Source organism: Geotrypetes seraphini, chromosome 17, assembly GCF_902459505.1.
Source record: "Geotrypetes seraphini chromosome 17, aGeoSer1.1, whole genome shotgun sequence".
In the NCBI taxonomy this organism is placed as follows: Eukaryota; Metazoa; Chordata; class Amphibia; order Gymnophiona; family Dermophiidae; genus Geotrypetes; species Geotrypetes seraphini.
Window position 1 is genome coordinate 38,471,304 of NC_047100.1, and position 25,934 is coordinate 38,497,237.

General features: G+C 42.7%; 1 long non-coding RNA gene across 1 annotated transcript in view; it reads right to left on the reverse strand.

Annotated features, from left to right (window-relative positions):
- The window catches only part of LOC117351279, a 92,113-nt gene extending 75,652 nt beyond the window's left edge, over positions 1-16,461 (reverse strand). Inside the window, exon 1 of the long non-coding RNA XR_004537379.1 lies at positions 15,445-16,461. This is a non-coding gene — a long non-coding RNA (uncharacterized LOC117351279). The remainder of the gene's footprint in view (positions 1-15,444) is intronic.
- Between the last annotated feature and the right edge of the window lie 9,473 nt (positions 16,462-25,934).

A 25,934-nucleotide genomic window follows, 5' to 3' on the forward strand; every position in this document is an offset into this window, starting at 1 on the left:
GTGCACAGTGGAGTACCGCAGGGTTCGGTCCTGGATCCAATCCTAATTAATATCTTAATAGAAGATCTGCCTCAGGGACTTTAGGGTAAAATTGCATTATTTGCCGATGATGCTAAATTATGCAACATAGTGGGCGGCGGTACCGTGCCCGACACTATGACACAGGACATACTTTTTCTGGAGCTCTGGTCTACTATTTGGCAGGTGAATTTTAATGCCCAAAAATGTAAAGTTATGCACCTTGGTAGCAGAAACCCATGCAGAACCTACACTCTAAATCAGGGGTGCCCACATTTTTGGGCTTGCGAGCTACTTTAAAAATGACCAAGTCAAAATGATCTACCAACAATAAAAACACTAAACATATAACCCCCTCTTTTACTAAGGTGCGCTAGCCGATTTAGCGAGCGCTAAGTGCTAATGCACCCATTATATTCTTTGGACGCATTAGCACGAGCTAAATCAGCTAGCGCACCTTAGTAAAAGACCCCCCATATTTATTTATTATATATACTGTGTGCACCTCTTCTGTCCTCCAGACCTCGTTCCATTCCCTAACCAACATCTCTCTCTGTCCCTCCGGGAGTCCAACTTTTCTTCCTCTCTCCTCCACCCCTATTGGCAACATGTCTCCCTCTCTCTCCCTCCTCTGTTATGATCGTGCATCTCTCTGTTCTTCCTCAGGGTCTCTCCTCCTCTGTCTGCACCTTCCATATCCCAACATCTGCCCCCCTCTCTTCTGCCTCCCCTTTGTTTCAGGTTTCTCCTTCTCTCTATTTTCCTTCTGCTAACAATTTGAGTCCTCCCACCTTTGGTCAAGGTCTTTGTCTCTCTCACTCTGTCTTCCCCCTTCCCAGGGCATGGAACCTCTCTAATCACTCTACTAGTCCAGGATCTGTCTTCCCCCTCACCTTTTGGTTCATGGCTTTTGGTTCAAAGCTGCTTTCCCCCTCCCCTCCTTAAGGTCCTTTTGTCTCCCCCCCCCACCCCCCGATCCAGCATCTCTAAGGCAACCCCTATCCCACCGGGGCCCTCGCTATGAGCACAGCCTTACCTCACCTAATTCCCCTTTATGCCTCTGAAACTAGACAAAACAGTAGCAAACTTTAAATGAATACATTTTAAAGTGCTCAGCAAACGGATGCCACAGGCAGCTGGGAAGGCACTCTGGGGGCCTTACTGGGAGGAGTACTTCCCTAAATGCTATGTTTCAACAAGAGGATAGATGAGGGTACAGACTTACTCTCTCAGTTTATCTTCAAACTGTCCTCGTCTTCATTCTTCCCTCTGGGTCTAACTACCACAGCTGAAAGTTAATTACGGCAGCCTGCAGAGCAAACGTAGCAGGCTGCCGTCGGCCTGTGTAGCATGTTCTCTCTGCCACGGTCCCGCACCTCCTGTAATGTCAGGGGCGGGACTGCGGCAGAGGGAACGTGCTACAGAGACCAACTGCAGCCTGCCGTAATTAACTTTCATCTGTGATAGGTTCAGAGTGAAGAACGGAGGACGCTGAGGGGGAAGCATGTCATCTGAGTAAGACAGCTGGGCGCTCACCTAAATTAGCTGGACAGAGTGCCCGGCTAAAAGATGCTAAACACACTAGGGAGAAGACTGGCTTAGTGATTTACCGGCATTGCCTTTGCGATCGACCGGTGGATCGCGATTGATATTTTGAGCACCCCTGCTCTAAATGGTGAGACCTTAACCAGAACTGTGGCAGAACGGGACCCGGGAGTAATCATTAGTGAAGATACGAAGGCAGCCAATCAAGTAGAGAAAGCCTCATCCAAGACTAGACAAATGTTGAGTTGCATCCGGAGAAGCTTTGTCAGCCGAGGCGGTAATGCCGCTGTATAGGTCCATGGTGAGACCACATCTGGAATACTGTGCACAATTTTGGAGGCCACACTATCGGAAGGATGTGCTAAGAATGGAATCAGTTCAACGATCGGCCACCAAGATGGTCTCAGGGCTCTAGGATATCCCATATGAAGAACGTCTAGGTAAATTGCAGCTTTACTCTCTCGAGGAACGTAGAGAGAGGAGTGACACGATAGAGACGTTCAAATACATTACTGGCCGTATTGAGGTGGAAGAAGACATCTTTTTCCTTATAGGCCCTACGGCGACAAGAGGGCATTTGCTAAAAATCAGAGGTGGGAAATTTCATAGTGACACTAGGAAGTACTTCTTCACCGAAAGGGATGATCTAAATGTGGAATGTTGGAATGATCTAAATGTGAGGTTATAAAATTTGCGGATGTCACCAAACTTTGCAGCAGGGTTAGAACCACGGAAGACTGCGAGGACCTGCAAAGGGACCTAACGATACTGGAAGAGTGGGCAAAAAAGTGGCAAATGAGCTTTAACATAGAGAAATGCAAGGTCATGCATGCAGGGAAAAAGAACCTGATGTTCAGCTACAAAATGGGGGGATCACTGCTAGGGGTAAGTAACCTTGAAAGAGACCTAGGAGTGATGGTAGACACAACATTGAAAGCGTCGGCCCAATGCGCGACGGCCTCAAGGAAAGCAAATCAAATGTTGGGTATCATTAAGAAAGGTATCACGGCCAGGACGAAGGAAGTCATCATGCCACTGTATCGTGCAATGGTGCGCCCGCATCTGGAGTACTGTGTCCAGTACTGGTCGCCATACCTCAAGAAGGACATGGCAGTACTTGAGGGAGTCCAGAGAAGAGCGACTAAACTGATAAAGGGTATGAAAAATTTCTCATATGCGGACAGGTTGAAAAAGCTGGGGCTATTCTCCCTGGAAAAGCAGAGACTTAGAGGAGACATGATAGAAACCTTCAAAATCCTGAAGGGCATAGAAAAGGTAGACAGGGACAGATTTTTCACACTGTGGGGAACCACAAGTACAAGGGGGCACTTGGAGAAATTAAAAGGGGGCAGGTTTAGAACAAACGCTAGGAAGTTCTTTTTTACCCAGAGGGTGGTGGACACGTGGAACGCACTTCCAGAGGCCGTGATAGGACGGAGCACGTTACAGGGCTTCAAAGAAGGTTTGGATAGGTTCCTAGACGATAAGGGGATTGAGGGGTACAGAGAGGAGTTGAGGTAGGTTATAGGAATAGTCAGGGACCACAGCACAGGTGATAGACCTGGAGGGCCGCCGCGGGAGCGGACCGCTGGGCGGGATGGACCTCTGGTCTGACCCGGCGGAGGCAAATTCTTATGTTCAGGTAGTTGAGGCCAGTAACGTGACTGACTTTAAGAACAAATGGGATCACTTCAAAGAAGAACTTAGAGGGGAGGGTTATTTGAGTGGGCAGACTTGGGCCAAAGGCCCTTTTCTGCCGTCATATTCTATGTTTTTATGTTTCACTGGTGGATGCTTTTTTCCAATCTGTCTAGAGGTTTACTGTTTCAAACGCCCTGTCATCAGAAGGTCTGCATGAAAGATTCTTTGACCTACGGTTGGGGGGGGGCTCCTCTCGACGGTCTCCGTAATCAAGGATATTGGTCCAGAACAGATCGTCGGTGTCGCATAAATCTGTTGGAACTTAGAGCGATTTTCAATGCTCTCAAAGCTTTTCAGCATCTTTGTCACGGTCAAGTAGTCCTCATTCGTACAGACGATCAAGTAGCCATGTACTATGTTAACAAGCAGGGAGGAACAGGATCTCTTCTGCCGTGCGAAGAAGCTCAGAAAGTTTGGATTTGGGCAATTTTTCACTACATTTTTCTGAAAGCCATTTACGTTCAAGGAGAGAAAAACTTCTTGGCGGACAAATTGAGTCGTCTTCTACAGCTTCACGAACGGACACTTAATTCCTCGCCTCTCTATCATATTTTTTCTCAGTGGATCTCGGTGCAATTGCTGCTTTCCATCAGTCCTTAGAGGGGAAACCTTTATCTGTTCATCCTGTGGTTTCTAGATTTGTGAAAGGACTTTTCAGTGCGAAACCATCTCCAGCGTTTTGGGATCTCAATGTGGTTCTCGCTAGATTAATGAAGCCTCTATTTGAACCAATGTCTTTGGCTCACTTGGAAAGTGGTTCTTCTTATTGCTCTCACCTCCGCTCGCAGAGTCAGCGAGCTACAAGTTTTAGTAGTAGATCCACCTTTTACCGTATTCCATCATGACAAGGTGGTTCTCCGTACTCATCCTAAATGCGTACGAAAAGTGGTTTCAGAATTTTATCTCAATTTCATTACAATCTCATTATACTCCCAGTGTTTTTTTTTCCAAAGCCTCATTCTCATCTCGGAGAAACAGCTCTTCGTACTCTGGACTGCAAGCGCGCTTTGGTTTTCTACTTACAAAGGACTAAGCCACAAAGATCTTCTCCTCAACTTTTTGTCTCCGATCCAAACGAGTCGGGACATCCAATTTCCAAGCGAACCATCTCCGACCGGTCGGCCGCTCGCATCTCTTTCTGCTACGCTCAGGCTGGACTGCATTTCGAGGGTCGAGCCACACAGCCCATAAAGTCATAGCCGTGGTGGCATCTGTAGCTTTCCTTAGATCTACTCCTATTGAGGAAATATGCAAAGCGGCCACTCGGTCCTCGGTTCATACATTCACCTCTCGCTATCGTTTGGATTCTTTTTCCAGACGGAATGGTCACTTTGGCCAGGCAGTATTACAAAATGTATTCTTCTGAATTGCCAACACTCCCACCATTCTTTTCAGGCTAGTTTGGAGGTCACCCATATGTTGAGAATATTTGCCTGCCGTTACGGTAAGTAACTGTGGTTTTTGATCATTTAATTTGCAACTAATTTGGGGGGGTTTGCATACATTTATAAATAAGGATGCCTATCAATGTGTTATATAATATGTTCACGGTATCTGATATCATAGCTGTTACCATTTATTATAAATTTTAAGTTTAATTACATTAAGGATTTAGTAACATAGGAAATGACGGCAGATAAAGACTCAAACGGTCCATCCGGTCCGCTCAATCCGTTTCAATCTAAAAATTTGTCGTCGTTGTTTTTTTTTTAGTTATTTTTGGGCAAGAATCCGAAGCCGCACCCAGTACCGTTCTTAGGTTCCAACTACCGAAGTCTCCGTCAACGCTCTCTCCAGCCCATCTACACCCTCCCAGCCCTCGAAGTCCTGCTCGGCTCATCCTTCAGTAAACAGCCAGATACAGACCGTGCCAGTCTGGCGAGTATCCGCCTTATTCTTTTCCGAAGATAGATCCTCCGTGTTCATACCATGCTTTTTTGAACTCTGCCCGGTATCGTTCTTAGGTTTCAGCTCCTGAAGTCTCCGTCAACGCTCGCTTCAGTCCATCCTCCCCCAAATGGCCATATACAGACACAGACCTTGCAAGTTTGCCCAGTTACTGGCCTTAGTTAGAACATAAGCAGTGCCTCTGCTGGGTCAGACCAGAGGTCCATCGTGCCCAGCAGTCCGCTCACGTGGCGGGTCCATCAGGTCCAGGACCTGTATAGTGATCCTCTATCTATATACTGTTCTATCTATATCCCCTTTTCTTTCAGAAAATTATGTAATCTCTTCTTGAACCCCAATACCGTATTCTGTCCTATCACACCCTCTGGAAGCGCATTCCAGGCGTCCACCACCCTTTGGGTGAAGAAGAACTTCCTAGCATTGGTTCTGAATCTGTCCTCTTTTAATTTTTCCGAATGCCCTCTCTTTCTTGTAGTTTTCGAAAGTTTGAAGAATTTGTCCCTCTCCACTGTCCATCATGTCCCCTCTAAGTCTCTGCTTTTCCAGGGAAAAAAGCCCCAGTTTCTCTAATCTCTCAGCATATGAATGGTTTTCCATACCCTTTATCAAATTGTGTCACTCTTTTCTGAGCCCTCTCAAGTATTGCAATATCCCAGATGCGGGCGCACTATCACCCGATACAACGGCAGGATAACTTCTTTCGTTCTGGTTGTAATACCCTTCTCGATACCACCTAGCATTCTGTTTGCCGCCTTAGAGGGCGCCATGCACTTTGCCGACGGCTTCATTGTCTTGTCCACCAGTACCCCCCCCCCCCCCCAAGTCCTTTTCTAGGCTGTACATTGGGTTTCTGTTTTCTACATGCAAGACTTTACATTTCTCTATATTAAACTTCATCTGCCTTCTTTTCGCCTACTTTCCCCCAGTTTGTTCAGGTCCCTTTGTAAATCTTCACAGTCCTATTTAGTCCTAACCCTACCGAATGGTTTTGTGTCATCCGCGAATTTTATAACTTTGCACTTTGTCCCTGTTTCTAGATCATTTTATAAATACATTTTGTTTTGTCAGGGTCGAGTTTCAGTTTGTGGTCTTCCATCCAGTTCGCTACTGTTTCCAAAGTTCAGTGTAGAGTGTCTGTTACGGTGGTCTTCGGTTGATCAAAAGGTACAAGGATGGTGAAGTCATCTGCATAACTGTAGGAGGTTATGCCCAGTTTTTCCATGTACATTCCGAGGGAGGCAGTATATAGGTTGAATAGAGTAGGAGATAGAGGGGATCCTTGTGGTACTCCACAGAGGTCAGACCAAGGTTCAGATTTTTCTTTATCTGATTTAACTCTGTATGTTCTGTATTTTAGGAAACCCTCAAACCGTGAGAGTACATTGTCTGAGAAACCATTTGAATCTAAAATTTGCAGCAGTATGTTATGGTCTACCAGGTCAAATGCTGCGGTTAGATGAGACTAAACTATAAACTCCTATACGTTTGCCAAAAGGTGCTTAAAAAGATACAAAAAAGAAGGCAAAAGATATCAGTAAGGACTCTATGAGTGTGTCTATCAGCTAATCACTACTAACAGACCAAACCACACAAATACCAAATGTCAATTGAGGAGTAGGGACGCTCTCAGTGTGAGGTTATTAGCGACGGGAGAACAAACTCCAGCGCTTCCACTACAAAGATGGAGGTGAATCACCCCGCCTGCACACCATCATTGGGCGTCCCTAGTGTGCAAAATCAACTGTGCAGAATTAATAACAATAAATAAGTCACAAACAGTGAACTAGTGAGAGAGTGAATCACACTGAAAACCCACTCATAGAGTCCTCCCCAGCCTAATCCCCAAGATACAAAATGAAACCACAGCCAACTTAGCTTTTAAAGCGAGCCAAATGAAGTCAATGAGAATTGCAGGAGACCAGAATAGTCATTGGATCAACCGGTTTCGGGTGAAACTCTTCATCGGGATCTTAAGGCTGGAGCAGAACCGGCTGGGAGGGAAGCAGGAGAGCCCGCAGAGGCAACTGACCGGGCTTAAAAGCAGATCCAAAATGACATCAGACACTTTCAACCAGTTTGTTCTCCCGTCGCTAATAACCTCACACTGAGAGCGTCCCTACTCCTCAATTGACATTTGGTATTTGTGTGGTTTGGTCTGTTAGTAGTGATTAGCTGATAGACACACTCATAGAGTCCTTACTGACATCTTTTGCCTTCTTTTTTGTATCTTTTTAAGCGGTTAGATGAGAAGCATTCATTCCTTTTCCAGTGCTGAGGTGTTGTCTAACTGTGTCCATAAGGGAACCTAGTAATGTCTCTGTGCAGAAGTTGGTTCTGAAGCCATATTGCGTGGGGTGCAGTATGTTATGATTTTCTAGGTAGGCGGTGAGGAGTTTAGCTACCAGTCCTTCTATTAGATGGCAGCCGATTAAGTCAACATTTGTGCTGTCTCCCTTTGCTCTCTTTATTTCTTTTATTTTTGGTTTATTTTTTGGTCTTCTTTGATACAGTTCCTCATAAGAGGCTGTTGAACAAACTTGAAGGGCTGAAGTTAGGACCCAACGTGGTGAACTGGGTCAGAAACTGGCTGTCGGACAGACGCCAGAGGGTGGTGGTTAATGGAAGTCGCTCGAAGGAAGGAAAGGTGACTAGTGGAGTCCCTCAGGGTTCGGTGCCGGGGCCAATCCTGTTCAATATGTATGTAAGTGACATTGCTGAAGGGTTAGAAGGAAAAGTGTGCCTTTTTGCAGATGATACCAAGATTTGTAACAGAGTAGACACCGAAGAGGGAGTGGAAAATATGAAAAAGGATCTGCAAAAGTTAGAGGAATGGTCTAATGCCTGGCAACTAAAATTCAATGCAAAGAAATGCAGAGTAATGCATTTGGGGATTAATAATAGGAAGGAACCGTATATGCTGGGAGGAGAGAAGCTGATATGCACGGACGGGGAGAGGGACCTTGGAGTGATAGCGTCCGAAGATCTAAAGGCGAAAAAACAGTGTGACAAGGCGGTGGCTGCTGCCAGAAGGATACTGGGCTGTATAAAGAGAGGCGTAGTCAGTAGAAGGAAGAAGGTGTTGATGCCCCTGTACAGGTCATTGGTGAGGCCCCACTTGGAGTATTGTGTTCAGTTTTGGAGACCGTATCTGGCGAAAGACGTAAGAAGACTTGAGGCGGTCCAGAGGAGGGCGACGAAAATGATAGGAGGCTTGCGCCAGAGAACGTATGAGGAGAGACTGGAAGCCCTGAATATGTATACCCTAGAGGAAAGGAGAGACAGGGGAGATATGATTCAGACGTTCAAATACTTAAAGGGTATTAACGTAGAACAAAATCTTTTCCAGAGAAAGGAAAATGGTAAAACCAGAGGACATAATTTGAGGTTGAGGGGTGGTAGATTCAGGGGCAATGTTAGGAAATTCTACTTTACGGAGAGGGTGGTGGAGAGTAAAACTGTGACTGAGTTCAAAGAAGCGTGGGATGAACACAGAAGATTTAGAATCAGAAAATAATATTAAAGATTGAACTAGGTCAGTTACTGGGCAGACTTGTATGGTCTGTGTCTGTGTATGGCCGTTTGGAGGAGGATGGGCAGGGGAGGGCTTCAATGGCTGGGAGGGTGTAGATGGGCTGGAGTAAGTCTTAACAGAGATTTCGGCAGATGGAACCCAAGCACAGTACCGGGTAAAGCTTTGGATTCTCGCCCAGAAATAGCTAAGAAGAAAAAAAAAAAAGTAATTTAAATTGAATCAGATTGGGCAGACTGGATGGACCATTCGGGTCTTTATCTGCCGTCATCTACTATGTTACTATGTATGTTCCTGCTGTTTTTTGTTTATTTATTTAATTTATTTTATTTGTGTTAATTTTTTGAATCTTCTTTGTTTTTTACTTTGATTGTCACCCATTTGTGGACTCTGAACTGACAGTTCAGATTAGACCGTTATTATTGGTCTGTCAGAAAAGGCCTTGTTGTCACCTGATGTTCCTGCACCTTGGCGATCCTGAGTTGTGCCTGGCAGCTTGCCTTTTTTCTCATCGGGTGTTTGCTGCGCATTGGCGATCCTGTATTATGTCTGGCAACCGATCCATGACGGGCAGTGTTGGTGCTGAGTCGGAGAGGGAGTGTTGCCGAGGTCGATGGAGGGTGACTGAGTCGCCATGGCTGGGATAGTAGAGTGGACTGTAATCTCCCTGCAGCTATGCAGTTTCGGTTCTCCTACTGACAGTGCGACATTAGCAGGATGGGAGGACTGGAGAATGGCTTTTTTATCTTGCAGGAGTCTTACAAAATTAGATGTCCCACAGCCAATCTGGATTAATGTTTTTGAGTGACGGTACCATCAAGGGTTGATTGAACTGTATTATCCAGACCAAAGAGCAGAGTATTGAAGCTGGAAGATCTGTGAGCTGTTGAATATAATGAACAGTATTCCAGAAAATCGAGAAATGCTTCTCTCTGCTTTAAAAAGTGATCCCATGGCTGATGTGTAGAGATCATTGATGGTGGTTGCCTGGCTGAAACAACTAAAGCTCTGGAGACGATAACATTGATGACTGAGGGAATTGAAATCAAGTCCTTCCTGACTTTTGTTCTACTATGCGTATCATATCTATTTCTTTTTATTTAGTTTTCATTTAAAATTTTCTTAGAATTCTATTGTTTAACCGTTTTTGGTTTTTTTCATTCCATTCTATTCATATGCCATCCTCTACCTTTTCTTTTCTCCTCACTTCAAATGCTTATTTTCTTCCTATATTTCTATATTTGATTAATTCTGAAAATTATTTTCTATTTAAATTAGTTTCTTTCTATTACTTTATTACTTTGATATGTACACTTTGTTTTTAACAGTATGATATTGAGAGTTTTTATGTATTCTTGTTAGAAGCTCTACATCTCATTTCCGCTATCTTTATTTTCCTATCTACTACTTGCTAATTTATTTGTCCTTGGTACTTTAGTTAGATTGTGAGTCTTTGGGACAGTAAGGGAATTTCAAAGTACCCATTCTTTATTTTATTGTATCCTTTATTGTATATTTAATGTATATTTCTCTGTACACCGCTTAGAACTTAACGGATTTAGCGGTATATAAGAAATAAATAACATAACATATTAGTTTGACGTATAGAGGGATTGAGGAGATGGGTCTATAGTCGGAAGGTTGATCATTTGGTCCTTTAGGGTCTTTAAGGATCAGGGTGATGATGATTTCACTGAGGTTAGTTGGGAAAAGGCCATCTGTGTGTGAGCATGTTTTGTATCCATTGAAGGAGTAGAATACGGAATTTTGTACTGGACGTTGTTAGGAGATATGGTGGGCAGCGGTTGAGGTCACAGGATGCATGGCTGTACTTTTTGTAGAGTTTGTTGAATTCGGGCCATTGTATATTGGGGAATTGGGACCAAGATCTGTCTGCGGCTGTTGACTCTTTTTCAGCGGGGCGTATTGTGAATTCAATTAGGTGAGGTGGAGTGCAGTTGTGAGGGTAGCTCTGGCATTTGTGATTTTATTCTTGAAGTGTTCTGCAAGAGGGTGGCTGAGGGAGGGGGGGGGGAGATGTTAGTGGTCACGAGGGGTTTGGTGTTTGTTAGTAGTTTTAATATTTGGAATAGTTTTTTGGTGTCTTGGGTTTCTTTCCCAATTAGGTTAGTGTAGTATGTTTTTCTCTTATCCTTTAGTTGTATTTTGTATTGTTTGTTAATTTTTTTCCAGGTGGTTTTTGTGTGTTCTAGGTTGTTTTTTCTCCATTTTCTTTCAAGTCTTCTACATTGTCTTTTGAGTAGTAGTAAATCATTGTCAAACCATCGGTCAGATTGTCTGCTCGTTCAAGTTTTGGTTTGTGATGGGGCTAGCTCATCGAGGGTGTTATCGCTCAAATTGCACCAATGTGAAATGAAGTCCTTGAAGTTGCATTCCAGGATTGATTCATATATTTTAGTCCAGAATTTGGTGGGTTCGATGTGCTTGCGTGAGGTGTAGGTTATTTTTTTTTAATTTTTGGCGTGGTTTGGTTTTTGGTCCAGATTAAGTTGAAAGTGTATGTGTAGTGGTCTGACCACAGGGAAGGGGACCAGGTTCCATTAGCTGTTTGAATTTCTGAAGCGGATGGTTGATGGGTCACGAAGGCTGCGATGTCAAGTTGGTATCCTTTGTCATAGGTAGTTGTGGATTTAAGATTCGGAAGGATAAGATGTCGAGGAATGATAGAAGGTTATCAGCAGGTTTGGATGTTCGGTCTTCAAGATGTAGGTTTATATCTCCTAGGATAAGGTTGTGTGCTGCTGTGAGTGAGTTTTGATATATGAAGTTTTCAAATTCAGGTCTTACTGTGGTCCAGTTCCCCGGCGGTATATAGCAGAGCATGCATTTTAGTGTGTTCTTTAGTGTGATGCTTGAGAGTTGGCACGCTAGAAGGTCCATGTGTGGGGTGGATGTTTTTTTGAGAATGTTTAGGGTTAGGGAGTCTTTGAAAATGATTGCAAGTCCTCCTCCTCTTTTTCTCTCTCTGCAAGACACTGACTGTTATTTTGTATCCCTGAGGGCAGACTTCCGTTATTCTGGGATCTGTGTCTGATGTTAGCCAGGTTTCTGTAGGGAAGAGGCAGTCTAGGTTCTCGTTTTTTATCCAGTTTTTAATATGTTCTATTTTGGGGCCTAAGGCTCTGATGTTTTGGTAGGCACATGTGTGGTGATATGTTATTCGCTACAGGATTATCAGTAGGATAACCCGGGTGAATGTTTGATGGTTTTTCTTCATATTGGTGGTAGGGGGGGAGGTTTTCAGATTATGTTGTTGATCCTGTGCTGTGACCGGTTCTTTGGGGTTTTTTCTGTGGTTATCTCAGAATAGGTGGTTGGTTTTATGTTGTGTCCAGTTGGGAGGGGTGGAGCTCGTTCCCACGCCCTTGTGCTCTGATCACTGCTCCCGGTTCAAGGAGGGAGGTGGGTGGAAGGTAGAGCAAGCTTGAAGAAAAGTTGAAAACAAAAGCGTTCCTGCTGAGCCTTCCAACTTGCTCAGCAGTGCAACGTGGAGGGGGGAGGGGCAGAGCTCGCTCCCACGTCTTTGTGCTCTGGTCACTGCTCCCGGTTCAAGGTGGGAGGCAGGTGGGCGGAAGGCAGAGCAAGCCCGAACAAAAGTTGAAAATAAAAGCGTTCCCGCTGAGTCTTCCAACTTATACGGCTCCTTCCGATTATTAATCTCCAAATGCATTACTGTGCATTGTTTTGCATTGAATTTGAGGTGCTAGTTATTAGACCATTCCTCTGACTTTTGTAGATCCTTTTTCATTTTTTCCACTCCCTCCTCGGCGTCTACTCCATTAGTTGATGTACTACTGTAAAACACACCTAGAAAATACAGAAGTAGGGTGGGTTATTGGGTAAGAGCGGTTAACGTAGTTAGTTTTACTGGCGGTCGGTTTTGTATCAGTAACTAGGGTTGAAATACAGCAATACTAGTTATCGCAGGAGAGCAGCATCTTGCAGTTAAACTGAAATCCGTCCTTTTGAAATGCTATCGAGAGTAACATCTAACGGTTTGAATTTTCACACTTATTGTATTATTCTTTCCAAACTAACAATATTTGTGTGTCATTCTGTCTGAATTCTCTCAGTCTTTAACCTCAACGGCAGAGGGGCATACAAACATCATTCGGATCGGAAAGAATTCACGACGATAAACTCTGAATTTATGGCCGGATCAAACGGTTAATACAGATGGATTTCATCTGCAGCTTTTCTCTGGGATAAGTAGAACGGAATCTCAAATGAATGGGGCAGACCGGACGGGCTATTTAGGTCTTTTTAGATTAATAAATGAGGCGAAAACATGTGAAATGCAGAACACAAACCCTTCTAACCCAGTATCCCGCTTCCGACAAATGGCCAGTCCGGATTACAAGTAACTAGCAATGACCCAAAAAGTATTCAAATATAGTGACGTAGCAAATAAAGGATAATTATTTTCCGATTGTTTCAGTTGTCCAGTCACGCTTTGCGCGGGTAGTTAAAATTAACGTTTCAACCGTCATCAAATGAGTACAAATATTTCTGGCTCACGGGCATACAATAGTAAAAATAATGATAATATTTTAAACAATCATATATAGCCTGTTACATTAACGGGTGCTAGAATAGATGTGTTTTGCCTGTATTTCTGTCCACCACCCTATGTTCAGCAGCAGCCTATGTCTCCCCTATCCAATAGTACCCCTTCACTGCTCCCCCTATCCAACAGCAGTCCTCCTCCCTTTCTTTTACCTACCTCCCCCCCCCTCCTGCTCTTCCTGTCTCGCTGAGGTGCTAGAAGCATGGAAGAGGGGCTGCCGCTATTCCTCCTTACCTGCCTTTGCGTTCCTTTGCTGCTGGGTGGCATTGCTTATGTTCTTCTGTTTAACCTGTCACTGGGGGGTGGGTTGGACTTAATGAAATTTGCGGTGCTGGAAAGGCTCTGAATATGAGCTGGGAAGAGGACTGGCGGCTGCTGAGGCTGCGGCCGCCAGGAGACTGTGCTCGGCTGGCCAGGAACCCTCGTATGAAAAGCTCCACCGGTTGGCATTGTAATTTGGAGTTCTGTTATAAAATAACATTTGGCATGTTAACCAAGTGACCTAAACCTTGACTTTAATCTGAGGTATATTAATACATTTGTTTGCGCATCCCTGAGTAAAATTTTGCCAGTATAAAAGGTTCTATGAAAGATCCTTTTCCTTTCAGGCGGCTAAATTACTAAATATCTGGCTAGAAAATAGACTAAAACTCAATTATTCAATAGGCTAGGGTCTTAAATACTTTTTTAAAATTTTATCTTTCATTCTTTGTAAAATTCTGTGCATTCTTTTACATTGCTTGTATTTTATATTGTATGTATTTCTTTCCATTTTATGCTTTTTAACTTGTTGAATTTTTGTGAACAGCCTAGAACTTTCAGGTATGGTGGTATATAAAAATAAATTTATTATTACTATTATTGTTACGTTTCACTTTCGGTGCACCCGAGCGGTCGTGGAGCCGGTACTCACCGCACCTGCCCCTCCGGGTCCACGTGCACGGTCTGCACTGCACACTCTAAGGAGGGGAGCAGAAGGAATGACCTGATTTCCTTATTCGACCCGGTCACTGCCCTCTTGCTTTTGGGGGGCTGCTGCAAGCCGGCTCATGTGTTGTAAACTGTGTCCTTCCATGGCTCTATTCTATTTGTGGTATGTGCTCCTAAATGGACTTTATTTGAAAGTGTCAAAGTTCCAAAGGTTCACTGAAATGATCCACATAAAATAATTCAATTGATATAAAAATGGAATTATTTTATGTGGATGATTTCAGTGTACTTTTGGAACTTTGATACTTTCAAATAAAGTCCATTTAGGAACATTATCACTCTGCAGAGTTTTTTTTGGTTTTCTCTGGATTTTTTTCTTTCTGTATATTTTTGGGTCAATTCCTTTTGTTTTTTTGTGTGTGTAAACAGCATTATCCAGCGAGCAGTGTCCCTTCTGCACAGGTTCTCACAATATTTTCAGAACCTGTGTAGAGGGAATGTTGTTTAAAATCATGGTGGTATTTAACTTTATATGTCTTACCCAATTGCCTGTTAATTTATTTATTCTCATTTTATGTATATATATTTGATTGTTTATAAAGGGATAAGAACATAAGCAGTGCCTTTGCTGGGTCAGACTATAGGTGCATCATGCCCAGCAGGTCCAGGACCTGTATAGTAATTCTCTATTCTCTTTGCCTTCAGGAAATTATCAAATTTTTTCTTGAATCCTAAAACCGAACTCTGTCCTATCATACCCTCTGGAAGTGCATTCCAGGTGTCCACCTTTCTATGGATGAAGAAGAACTTCCTAGCATTGGTTCTGAATATGTTTCCTCTTACTTTTTCCGAATATCCTCTCGTTAATACTTAGAAGCAGAAGCACAAACAAACCAGAAAGTTAAGACTTAAGAAGCACAAACACAAATCAGAAAGTTAATACTTAAGAAGCACAAACAAAGTCAGCTGAGGGTACAATTTTACAGGCAGACATGTACTGTGAGGTACTGCTAAGATTTGCAATGAGAGCTTTTACAGTGAAGTGAAGCTGAAGATATGACAAATCTTGGCAGTATGTCACGGTACCTGTCTGCCTGTAAAGCTGTATATAAGAACATAAGAATTGCCGGTGCTGTGTCAGGCCAGTGGTCCATTGTGCCTAGCAGTCTGTTCATGCGGTGGCCCCCTGGTGAAAGATCAGTGTTCTAGATGAGATTAGTCTTACCTGTGTACGTTCCGGTTCAGCAGGAACTTGTGTAACTTTGTCTTGAATCCTTGGAGAGTGTTTTCCTCTATGGCAGCATCTGGAAGAGAATTTCAGTTTTTTATCACTTTATAGGTGAAGAACTACTTCTCAGGAGCTCTTCATGAGGAATTTTATCAAAGGGTTTTTGGAAAATCTAGATACGCTGCATGAATTGGGCCACTTTTATGTACATGTTTATTTTTTAGGTTTAAAGAAGTGAAATAAATTTGTGATGTAAGATTTCTCTCGTTGAATCCATGCTGATTTTGTCTCATTAAAATCACATTTGTCTGTTTTCCATAATTCTATCTAGGCAACGAATTAGTTTTTGTTTGTTTTCTTTTGATATACTGCCGAGTTAAAAAGAAAAGACAAAGGTGAGGTTTTTGTATCAGAGTAGGTAACATTCAGGTGCATTAGATATTTACCAGTATTTAGATATTCTGGTTTCATCCTGTGTGTTTACAGCATAATTCCAAATATCCAGCAAAATAATCCAAGGAGTTATTGTAACCGGTATTGATTTAAGCTAATGTTGTTCTAGAAGGTTGCCTTCAAAGCGGACGGTGTTGCATTGTAGCGATGGTATTAGGATGGTTTTTATTTTGGAAGTTTGATGATGTATGTGTATAATAGTTGTTATATTTCTGGCAATGGTGTTTTAATACAAGTTATCGAGTTGGAGGAGGGTGGGAGTAGGCTTTATTTATTTATTGTTTGTTTGGGTTGGGGAGGGAATTTTTTTGTATGGCACAGTTAGTTTGCTTGTGTAATACATTCTAAATATGTGTGCTATGGAAAAAAAATGAATTAAACTAGGCAGATGTGTCGGTAACTCAGGAACAGATTCATTTGTTTAGGTTTTTATCATATTGTGTCTTAAGAGGTCACGAGGAACGCTTGGGTGATAGAAGGCTGTGTAGATTGCTGCAGGTTTGTTTTTGGATGGGAAGGAGAGATGGGAGGAATAGAAACTGGGTGGTAGCTGGGCCAGGGTTGTATTTTATGCTTTTGTGGTTAAGAACATAAGAACATAAGCAATGCCTCTGCTGGGTCAGACCCGAGGTCCATCTTGCCCAGCAGTCCGCTCACGCGGCGGCCTAACAGGTGCAGGACCTGAGCAGTAATCCTCTATTTATACCCTTCTATTCCCTTTTCCAGGAGAAAAATGTCCAATCCTCTCTTAAATCCCAGTAATGTATTCTGCCCTATAACGTCCTCTGGAAGCGCATTCCAAGTGTCCACCACGCGTTGGGTAAAGAAGAACTTCCTGGCATTTGTATTGAATCTGTCCCTTTTCAACTTTTCCGAACGGCCTCTTGTTGTTTTATTTTTTGAAAGTTTGAAGAATCTGTCCCTCTCTACTCTCTCTATCATATCCCCTCTAAGTCTCCTCTTCTCCAGGGAAAAGAGACCCAGTTTCTCCAATCTCTCAGCGTATGAAAGGTTTTCCATCGCTTTTATCAGACGTGTCGCTCTTTTCTGAACTCTCTCGAGTAACGCCATATCCTTCTTAAGGTATGGTGAACTGGACACAGTATTTCAGGTGTGGGCGCACCATTGGCCGATACGGCGGCAGGATAACTTCTTTTGTCCTGGTTGTAATACCCTTTTTGATTATACCTAGCATTCTATTTGCTATCTTAGCGGCTGCTGTGCACTGTGCCGTTGGCTTCATTGAGCTGTCCATTGTTACCCCTGAGTCCCTCTCTCGGGTACTCTCATTCAATGACATCCCTCCTATCGTATAGTTGTACCTTGGGTTTCTGCTTCCCACATGCAATACTTAACATTTTTCAATGTTGAACTTCATGTGCCATTTTGTCGCCCATTCTCCTAGTTTGTTCGAGTCCCTTTGCAATTCCTCACAGTCCTCTTTAGTCCGAGCTTCCCTAAATAGTTTGGTGTCATCTGCAAATTTTATTATCTCACATTTTGTCCTGAGCACTGAGTCCTGCGGAACAACACTTGTGACCCTCCTCCAGTCAGAGTAGTGTCCCTTCAACCCTACCAACCAGTTTCTGATCCATCTATGTACGCCTCCGTCCACCCCACGGTTCTTCAGTTTCTGGAGTAATTGTTCATGGGGCACCTTGTGAAAGGCTTTTTGGTTTCTCTATTGTGTTAAAATGTTGGTTAGTTATTAGTTTAGTGTTTGGAGTTTGTGTGAGGGTTATTGTTTGTTAGGGTTGGGAATTTTGAGGGTTGTGTGTGGTTAGGGTTTTGTTTAGTCTTTTGAGTTTATTGTGTGGTATTTGTACTGGGTGTCAGGTCAAAAGTGTGCTGGGAGAAAGGTGTGTGCTGTAGAAAAGTACTGTTTTTATGGGGGGGGGGGGGGGGAAATTTTTCCACTTTACTTAATGGATATTGTGTTGTGGGGGTTTGTAATTCCCATATTTTACTGAAAAGTTCACTTTTTCATTGTTTTTAGGGAAAAGGTTTAGTTTACAGTAAAATGTGGAGGGTTGCAAAATCCCATAATGCAGGTGTGATCTGTATTTAGGAAATTGGGGAGGTTTTTTGAGAAAACCCCTTTTTGGAGTCTTTGTCTTTTGTAGGGTTATTTGTTATGCATTCTATTTTGTTAAAATGTTGGTTAGTGGTTGGAGTTTTTTTGTGTGAGGGTTGTTAGTTTGTTGAAAAGTTGGTTTTGTGTTAGGGTTGTGTGTGGTTAGGGTTTTAGAAAGTTGGTTAGTGGTTTGTTTTATGTTTGGAGTTTATGTTTGTGTGGTCCCATTACTGTCTTAAAAAGTTGGTTAGTGAATTGCTTATCCTTTGGAGTTTATGATTGTGTGGTTCCCCTACTGTCTTAAAAAGTGGTTTTGAATTTGCTTACCTCTTTGGAGTTTATGCTTGTGTGGTCCCCCTACTGTCTTAAAAAGTGGTTTTGAATTTGCTTACCTCTTTGGAGTTTATGCTTGTGTGGTCCCCCTACTGTTTTAAAAAGAGGTTTTGAATTTGCTTACCTCTTTGGAGTTTATGCTTGTGTGGTCCCCCTACTGTCTTAAAAAGTGGTTTTGAATTTGCTTACCTCTTTGGAGTTTATGCTTGTGTGGTCCCCCTACTGTTTTAAAAAGAGGTTTTGAATTTGCTTACCTCTTTGGAGTTTATGCTTGTGTGGTCCCCCTACTGTTTTAAAAAGAGGTTTTGAATTTGCTTACCTCTTTGGAGTTGTTTTTAGTTTTGTAGGAAGTTGGGTAGTGAGTCTGTTGGTTTGGTTTTATAGGGTTAGGGTTGATTATTTTCAGGTGGTTTGAGTTAGTTGGGTGTGGTTTTTATGTATATAAGTGTTGGTAATGGGGTGGGTGGGGATGGGGGTAGGGAGGGAGGGCAGGCTCTAAGAGGAGTGGGAAGGGCGACTGAAGAGTGGAAAGGGCAACTGAAGAGTGGCTGAAGAAACTTTCTAAGTTTCCCCAGCCACCCCTCAGCTGCCCTTTCTACTCTTCAGCCTTTCCTACTAACTATTGCCCTGTTTTCCTTCCTAATAAGTCTTAACTTTCTGGTTTGTGCTTCTAAGTAAGCATTAACTTTCTTGTTTGCTTCTGCTTCTAAGTCTTATCTTTCTGGTTTGTTTGTGCTTCTAAATAAGTATTAACTTTCTGGTTTGTTTGTGCTTCTACGTCTTAACTTTCTTGTTTGTTTGTGCTTCTAAATAAGTATTAACTTTCTTGTTTGTGCTTCTAAATAAGTATTAACTTTCTTGTTTGTTTGTGCTTCTAAATAAGTCTTAACTTTCAGGTTTGTTTGTGCTTCTAAATAAGTCTTAACTTTCTTGTTTGTTTGTGCTTCTAAATAAGTATTAACTTTGTTTGTTTGTTTGTGCTTCTAAATAAGTATTAACTTTCTTTGTTTGTTTGTGCTTCTAAATAAGTATTAACTTTCTTGTTTGTTTGTGCTTCTAAATAAGTATTAACTTTCTTTGTTTGTTTGTGCTTCTAAATAAGTATTAACTTTCTTTGTTTGTTTGTGCTTCTAAATAAGTATTAACTTTCTTTGTTTGTTTGTGCTTCTAAATAAGTATTAACTTTCTTTGTTTGTTTGTGCTTCTAAATAAGTATTAACTTTCTTTGTTTGTTTGTGCTTCTAAATAAGTATTAACTTTGTTTGTTTGTTTGTGCTTCAAAATAAGTATTAACTTTGTTTGTTTGTGCTTCAAAATAAGTATTAACTTTGTTTGTTTGTGCTTCAAAATAAGTATTAACTTTGTTTGTTTGTGCTTCAAAATAAGTATTAACTTTGTTTGTTTGTGCTTCTAAATAAGTATTAACTTTCTTTGTTTGTTTGTGCTTCTAAATAAGTATTAACTTTCTTTGTTTGTTTGTGCTTCCTAATAAGTATTTCTTAAATGTAAAGTCAGAAATTAGCCCCAAAAGAGGGGAGATGGAGAGAAAGAGGTCTGGGTGGTAGAAGCAGGTTGTGATTGCAGTTAATGGTTTAATGGAGTCTATTTTGCTTGTGTATTCAGAGAGGTTCCTGGAGATAGGAAAACAGTTTAGGTGGGGAGAGAGCAAGACCAAAAACAGAGATAACACTTCAAAACAACATTTGTTAGATATATACAGTTCACAAAGTAATCTGCTACCTACTTTTCAGATGTTAGCCCCAAAAGAGGAGAGATGGAGGGAAAGAGGTCTTGGTACTGGTAGAATCAGGTTGAGGTTAACGGTTTAATGCAGTTTACTTTGCTTGTGTATGTTCAGAGAGGTTGGAGCTGATTAATAAGTGGAGACAGGAAAATGGATTAGGTGGTGGAGATAGAGTGAGAAGAGAAACAAGAGCAGAACTATAATACTATTAACAGTTTTATACAGTTGACAAAGTAATCTGCTACCTACTTTTCAGATGTTAGCCCCAAAAGAGAATAGGTGGAGAGAAAGAGGTCTGGGTGCTGGCAGGAGCAGGTTGAGACTGATCACACACAAGCAAAGTAGACTTCATTAACTGCAGTCATTGCAATAGGCTAGAGGTTGGAGTTGATTAGTCAGCTGAGACAGAACATAAGAAGTTGCCTCCACTGGGTCAGACCGAGGTCCATCTCGCCCAGCGGTCCGCTCCCGCGGCGGCCCATCAGGTCCGCGACCTGTGAAGTGGTTTCTGCCTACTTCTATAACCTACCTCAAGTTATATCTGTACCCCTCTATCCCCTTATCCTCCAGGAACCTATCCAAACCCTCCTTGAACCCCTGTACAGAGTTCTGGCCTATCACATTCTCTGGAAGCGCGTTCCATGTGTCCACCACCCTCTGGGTAAAAAAGAACTTCCTAGCATTTGTTCTAAACCTGTCCCCTTTCAATTTCTCCGAGTGACCCCTAGTGCTTGTGGCTCCCCACAGTTTGAAAAATCTGTCCTTATTCACTTTCTCTATGCCCTTAAGGATTTTGAAGGTTTCTATCATGTCCCCTCTAAGTCTCTCCTCTTCTCCAGGGAGAACAGCCCCAGCATTTTTAACCTGTCAGCGTATTAAAAATTTTCCATACCATTTATTAGTTTAGTTGCCCTCCTCTGCACTCCCTCGAGTATCGCCATGTCCTTCTTGAGGTACGGTGACCAGTATTGAACACAGTACTCCAGGTGCGGGTGCACCATTGCGCGATACAGCGGCATGATGACTTCCTTCGTCCTGGTTGTAATACCTTTTTTGATGATGCCCAGCATTCTGTTTGGTTTCAGTGATGTGTCGACCATCACCCCCAGGTCCCTTTCAAGGTTACTCACCCCTAGCAGTGTTCCCCCCCATTTTGTAGCTGAACATCGGGTTCTTTTTCCCTACATGCATGACCTTGCATTTCTCTACGTTAAAACTCATTTGTCACTTTTTTGCCCAGTCTTCCAGTTTCGTTAGGTCCCTTTGCAGGTCTTCGCAGTCTTCTGTGTTTCTAACCCTGCTGCAGAGTTTGGTGTCATCAGCAAATTTGATAACCTCACATTTTGTCCCTGCCTCCAGATCGTTAATAAATATATTGAACAGTAGAGGTCCCAGCACTGACCCCTGTGGAACTCCGCTTGTGACCCATTGCCAGTCTGAGTATTGGCCTTTTACTCCAACCCTCTGCTTCCTGCCTGCCAACCAGTGTTTGATCCATCGGTAGATATCCCCTTGCACCCCGTGGTTCCACAGCTTTTTAAGTAGCCGTTCGTGAGGTACCTTGTCGAAGGCTTTTTGGAAGTCAAGGTAAATGATGTCTATGGATTCCCCCTTATCCATCTGGCTGTTTATTCCCTCAAAGAAGTACAGCAAGTTCGTGAGGCATGACCTTCCTTTGCAGAAGCCATGTTGGCTCGCCTTCAGTTGTCCATTGTTTTCTATGTATTCGCATATTGTGTCCTTTACCATTGCTTCCATCATCTTCCCTGGAACCGAGGTCAAGCTCACAGGCCTGTAGTTTCCCGGGTTACCCCTTGATCCCTTCTTAAAGATGGGCGTGACATTCGCTATTTTCCAGTCCTCTGGGATCTCCCCTGTTTTTAGGGAGAGGTTACATATTTGGCGAAGTGTCTCTGCTATTTCGTTTCTCAGTTCTTTTAGTACCCTTTAGTACCCAGGCCGTCCGGGCCTGGTGATTTGTCGCTCTTTAGTCTGTCTATCTGTCTGAGGACATCCCCTTTGCTCACCTCTAGTTTTACCAGCCTTTCATCTTGTTCTCCGTTTATAATCTCCTCGGGTTCCGGAATATTGGTTGTGTCCTATCTGGTGAAGACTGACGAGAAGAATTTGTTTAACCTGTCAGCTATCTCTTTTTCCTCCTTTATCGCTCCTTTCCTGTCTCCGTCATCCAGTGGTCCCACTTCCTCTCTGGCTGGTTGTTTCCCTTTCACATACCTGAAGAAGGGTTTGAAGTTTCTTGCTTCTCCTGCCAGTCTTTCCTCATATTCTCTCTTTGCTTTCCTGACCTCTCGATGACATTCTTTCTGGTGTCTTTTGTGCTCTTCTTGGTTTTCCTTTGTTGGTTCCTTTTTCTATTTCTTGAAGGATGATTTCTTGGTAGGGAGATAATTATGGTAGGGAGAGTGTGAGAAACAAGTTACAGGAAAAGTAGGGGGTGGCTGTCTGTGTATATCAAGTTACAGTAGGACTAGTTGACTTGCTTTTCATCTTGCTAAATAGACTAAACATTTTGTTTTGTCATTCTCTTCAGTAATGAAAGATGCATGAGAGCTTCATCAAGGGAGTATCAATGTTGTTGCTTCAGTATCAGGGTGCATTAACTATAGATGATTCTAGTGGAAAATAGGTAGCTTATAAACAATGAGTGCTGCTTTCTATTAAGCTTGTCTTAAACCTAAGATTTTAGTACTTAGCATACTTTAAAGGGGGCAGGGCCTCAGATGCCCACACTGCGCTTGATATTGAAGTCACCTCGTCGACCCGACACCCCCTTCCTGCCTAGTAAATAGTGTTCTGTGCTTCTTGAGTCGAAACTCTAAAACAAAGAACCAAAATTATCAACTTAGCCCTTCCCCCCTTTAAGTACTAAAATCTTAGGTTTAAGACAAGCTTAATAGAAAGAAGCGCTCGTTGCTGTTTCTGTTGAATAAAGACTTCTAAAGTTTTGGACAAGAGAGATGTGATTGCAGTATTTACATGGATCTCTCTCTCTCTTATCTTCAGACTAAAAAAATGGGATCATATCTCCCCATATCTCCAAATACTCCACTGGCTGACAGTAGAATCCAGAATACTTTTCAAGTTTGCCTGCATCAGCTTCAAAGCGATCTTCGGGATGCTACTGACTTACTTAGCTTCCCAACTCTTCACCAATTGCCAGAATAAGACCTCTCGCAGAACAAACCTCTTTATTTGCCCTTCACTGAAATCATGTTGCTACAAGAAGTACCTAGATAGAATGCTATCATTCCAGGCAGCTAAACTGAACACATGGCTAGCAAAACCAATACTCGAGGCCACTTTATACATTGACTTCAGAAAATCCCTGAAGACACGTTTCTTTCCCCTCTCTCAATTGTAATCTCCCCGAAAGCCCTCCGCTGCCCCTGCCCTTTCGTAGTATATTGCCGCTATCCTCTCTTATTCACATGGCAAATTTCTTCCTGTAAACAACGTTGATCTCTTTTATCTTTCAAATCGTATTATCCTGTATCTTTCACATGGTAATACCCTGTATCTTATTCACATTGTAAATATCTTATTCACATCCAGATGTACCCTGTTCCAAGCCTATGTATCTGAGATATCTTATTCCAAAGCTATTGTATCCTAGATTTCTGATTCCATAAGCTTGTATCTTATAATCCTGCTCCAAACATATGTATCTTGTTGTAAACATATGTCTCCTATTGTAAACACTACTTGCTCTCTCAGCACAACTCTCATTGTAAACCGCTTTGAACTTAGGGTATAGCAGTATATAAGAAATAAAATTATTATTGTTATTATTAGTCCTGTATAGTTTTCCAATGAGCTTCTAAGCTGTTTTTTTTTTCCATCTTCAGCGCTCTCAAAGGTTTTCCCGGTGTGTTAGGAAAGTGAATCTTGATCCTGTCAGACAAAGGATGGCTTCTTGCATTCTCTGTACAAAGGTGTTAAGGATCTAGAATTGAGTACCTTGGCAGTTTTTGAACAGAGAATGTGATCACCGACGTACTCGACCGCTGCTTGAAATCTCACACAAGGTCTTTGGACCAGTTGGTAGTGGGAAACTCGGCGACAGATCTCTTAGCTTTCAATCTTAAGAAGGTGATGCTGGCAGGTTGGATTTGGGGATACCTCCGTAATACACTGGGGCTTAAGGCTTATCTATCTATGCCCATTTCCCCCCTCCCCCCCCCAGTTTAGAAGATGAAATGCCACAGTCCCTCTCGGGTTTGTCTTATCTGTTTTGGTTCCCAATTCCCAAAAAGCATTATTTTAAGCATATTTTATACATCAACATCGACACCTATGTGCCTTGGGGTGAATTGGCGGGGGGGGGGGGAGTGAATGTGGACTGTATGACATATGAATGGTGTGATCTCTCTCTCTTCTTTCCTTTTACTTCTCTTGGATTTACGTTTGAAAGGTCACTTGGACACACAAAGTCAGAGGCGTGAAGAAAGTACAAGAGGTTTATTACGGCATACGGCAGTTAACAGCCTGCCTACTAGAGTGTTAGAATCAGGAAATGCATGGACTTTTATGCCCTTTTTCGCAAACTAATATATGCAAAAACTACAATTTTCATTTGTTACTTCTATAACTTTGCTACAATTATTATTGGTCCTAAGCCAGCACTTATGATAGGTTCAGGGATACAACTTATAGTCCTATAGGAAACTAGCTCATTTCTCTGCTTATCTAAATCTTACAGCTCTAAATGTTACATGTACAGAAGGGCAGGGTACATCATGGCTCAAACTCTTTATCTATTTAGCTTACAATGTGGTAAGGCAGGGACATACATTTCAGGCAGATGAGGTCAATAGATTGTACACTGTTTTCAGCTATGTAAGCCAGAGCAATATTTTAAACAACAGTTAACCATTTGGGGTCCCCAGTGGGTAAGGGACGATACTGGGAGAGGGCAAGGGCCAATGCAGCAGTGGAACGGTTGACAGCAGAGTCCATAGTTCAGTGGAGCAGCTTTATGGCTATGGGGACCACACAGGGCGGCAACCAGCAAGATGGTCTTCAGTGCTGTACCAGAGATCCAGTCTGCAGTAAGTTCACGCCAGGTCTGGACAGGAACATGAGCCAGTTTGGTGATACGATCCACAATCACCTTACTCAAATTCAAGGCAGTAGTTAGTGAGGTTGAATTTACCACAGACACCACCTTCTGTCTAGAGCTAGGCAGTGCTGAGAAATAGCAGTGCACATTTTAGCATTCGCTCTGCCAATGGTACTCAAAGCTCGGGTGGTCTCATTAGTTATCAGTTCGAGTACAGCTTATAGGCGAATAATGCAGTTCAGCATGTAGATTGGGGTCCAATAGCCCCAGGTGTCGTCCTCGGTCCATGTGGCAGGTCCGTAAACAGCAATGATCCATTCTGCAGGACAGTCATCACCCCATTTACGTATTTTAAGGGAATTGGTGGAAGTAGACCGCTTTTGGCGACCCCTGGTGTCGAACACGGGGGCTCCCAGGTGTTCACCATCGGCCAGCGGTAACAGGAAGAAGCTGGGATGGATCATGCAAAGTACACATGTACCAGTCCAGTTAGCAGACAACCAAGAGTAGGCAAACAGATCACAGAGCCAATATCAACTATCAGGAGCTGACCATCATTCATAGGAAGTTTCATTAAGCAGTGTCTGAAGGGCGCTGAAGATAGTGGGAAGCAACAATGGAGGTTCGCAAGGCCCATCGTGAAGGTCTTGGACCCGACGTAAAAGTGAGGGTCTGTGAAGTCCAGCTGCTTTGCCTCCCATAGCCACTGTTCTCCCATACCAGTCCCTCCTCATACAAAACAATTGCTAACATTAAGAGTCTGACCGATAGTCTCAGCAAACTGTATAAACAGATTTCTAGTG